This window comes from Clarias gariepinus, chromosome 15 (genome assembly GCF_024256425.1).
Source record: "Clarias gariepinus isolate MV-2021 ecotype Netherlands chromosome 15, CGAR_prim_01v2, whole genome shotgun sequence".
Classification (NCBI taxonomy): Eukaryota; Metazoa; Chordata; class Actinopteri; order Siluriformes; family Clariidae; genus Clarias; species Clarias gariepinus.
The window spans coordinates 1,202,310-1,205,275 of NC_071114.1; the positions used below are offsets into that span (position 1 = coordinate 1,202,310).

A 2,966-nucleotide genomic window follows, 5' to 3' on the forward strand; every position below is an offset into this window, starting at 1 on the left:
TAATAAAGCCTCACTGTGTTAACATTTACTTTGCTTATGCAATTTAATGCAAATAAGAAATGCTTTCATTTATTTAAATTTGTACTGTAATTTTAGTACTTTGGTTATGAATTAGTTTAATTAAAATGTTTTACTTACCTGTTACCTTGTTATCCGCTACTCATCCTTGAGAAAATGAACTGTGTGTCCAACCTTTATGGTATAGTATGTGCCTATAAATAAAAAGTGAGCTAGACATTGTGGTTCCTCAAAATGCATATAAACACGGCAGCACACAGCAGTGCAGTTGATTTTCAGTTCCCAGCATAAAAGCATGTTTCCTGTCTCGGGACAAACTGTTGTGAAAAACAGTAAACACGCTGGCTGGCTAACTATGCTTAAGGCTAATGTCGCTTTGCCTGAACAGCTACATAGAATTTAAAAATTTTTGTTCACTTTTTCTGACAGAGACATGACTTACCATCAATATGCCAGACTTAGCTTATCTAAGTGAGGGGTTACTTCTCTTCTGTGCTGACTGCAATCAACCGTCAAGAAAAAACCGTCAGGGAAGACTATATATTTAAATCAACAAATGCTGGAGCACAAATTATAGTCCGGTAAGCAGCCATTGCTCAAAGTCACCCTGTCACTGAAATGCCCTTCGTTCTACTTGCCCCTGTTTACTGTTTGCTGGACATCAGTTTATTCTTTCAAGGATTTATGAGCTGCAGCTCCTTTCGAGCTGCACGTAGTAGCGAATAAAATCAAACAAAACATTGTAGTTAAACAAATTCATAATCACAGTACTAAAATTACAGTACAAATGTAGAATTTAAATTAAATTAAATCTTATTAGGATCAAATTTAAGCAAAGTAAACGTTACCACAAAAACCTTTCGATTTACATTTAGGCATTTGGCAGATGCTCTTATCCAGAGAGACTTACATTTTTATCTCATTACACATCTGAGCAGTTGAGGGTTAAGGGCCTTGCTCAAGGGCCCAACAGTGGCAACTTGGTGGTTGTGGGGTTTTAACCTGGGATCTTCCGAACCGTAGTCCAATGCCTTAACCACTGAGCTACCCCTGGCCCTTCTATTTTATCACGTGCAATTAGAAAAGCTACGCATATAGGTTTTTTTATCATCTTATATTTTGTGTTCTTTAAATACACACACAAATAGTACACACAGAGTGCAAGAAGTTGTGCAACTTTATTGGAATGGAAAATTCAGAAAGTGCAGGCAGTGATCCAAAATATAAAAATAAACTTTCGGTTCTGCTTTAATTGGGACAAAGTGCAAAAAAGCCAGACTTCTGCTTTGAAAAACAGATAAACAAGATCAGATTTATCAAATTGTTAAGAAAAATATAAGAAGTATATCAGGTAAATTGTTGAAGTAAATCACAATTTCCAGGTGGCGGACTAGGCCCATCAGAGCTCGAATCAGACGCAAATTGTGACGATTTGGGTAAGGGAAGATGTAGCCACCTGCTCCCAGAAGGAATCTTAGACGAGAAGATGTACGAGAAGAGCGCTGCCTGCGAACTAGAAAAATAAATATTTTAGAACAATAAATATATATATATTAAAGAAAATCTGAACAAATGCACTTTGCACATATTAAAAAACAATATAACAAAACAAAGCATACTGCAACATGCACAACTACATTTTACTTTACCAACCAGTAACCAAATTAAACTAATATTGTAATATATACATATATGTATACATGTAATCATGTAATCTTGATTTTAGTAGTGAAGTTCAAAACTGGCAAATAATCATGCAATCATGCAGTGATCAGAGTAACTAACCTTATATTCGTAATATGGGAATAATAAGTACGTAAACAAAAATTAAATACTAACAAACATGATCAATTGATTGAATTAATCTGATTAAAGTCATTTCAGTACTTTAATCAGATTTAAGCTGATTAAATATACCTCAATGCTTATCTCAGTTAAAATATAAGGAAAAAAATCATTAAAATAACCTGTTAAATTAATTAGTTATAAGCATAATCTAAATGAATAACCAGAACATATGTTAAAGTACTAATAGACAAATAATTTCTATAAATGTCTCTAGAATAGCTAAAGTCTCTAAAATATATAATGTACAGTTAAAAACAAATAAGACAAAATATACTGTGATGAGAATAATAAAAAAATTAAATATAATTATGAAAATAGAATACTTACACATCTTGATGAGGAAATTTCAGAAAAATTGATTGCGGCTTCAACAAAACCTCAAGTCACCAGCGGTGGTCAATGGTCTGGTCAAGAAAAAGGAACAAACCAAATTTTCTCCAAAAAAGGGAAAGCATAAGACTTCGTAGGCCCAGACTTAAATAAATATGAGATGAAAAAAAAAAAGGAAAAAGGGAGATTACGCAATTGGGAGGCGCTACATCAACCTAACCTAGGCAATTGAACATGGGGACAGTCTCTTCTAAAGTGGCGTAAATCACCACAGGCCCAACATCCTCTTCCTCTGCCATATTGGGGTGGTCTCGTCATTCGATATCTTGGTGTAAATTAAGTCATTGTTTGCATTGGGGGGTTGTTTTGATAAGGCTGAGTCACGGGTGGGGAAGTTGGGGATTTACCATAAGTGCAGCCTGCTTGGTAGCCGCTTCTTTTAGTGGTTGGTTTTCTAAATCAGGTCGGGCTTTAACAAATTTATTAGACTCTTCTGAGCAATCGTGAGGGGTTCCATCTATTGGCAGCACCATTAAGCTAGCCGGGTTTACCATCTTACATCGTTCAATGGTTAATTCAGACGCGGATAAAATTACATCATATGCTGAGCGTCTAGCTCTAGTTATTACAAACATTTGACTAGTTAGTAACGCGTGTATTGCATGAGTAGTATATAGTGTGGTTGGATGCCCCATGGTGATACTTGATGCTTTTTCATACGCAAATGCAGCTGCTGCAAGACCACGGTAACAGGGGGGCATCCCTTTTTC

At 35.5% G+C, this 2,966-nt stretch overlaps 1 long non-coding RNA gene across 1 annotated transcript; it reads right to left on the minus strand.

Moving 5' to 3' along the window:
• Nucleotides 1-1,177: 1,177 nt before the first annotated feature.
• LOC128543409 (uncharacterized) lies at nucleotides 1,178-2,402 on the minus strand. The gene is made up of 2 exons (XR_008365719.1): nucleotides 2,194-2,402; nucleotides 1,178-1,531 (listed from the first exon to the last, which is right to left on the minus strand). It is a non-coding gene; the product is annotated as an uncharacterized LOC128543409 (long non-coding RNA).
• Nucleotides 2,403-2,966: the final 564 nt, after the last annotated feature.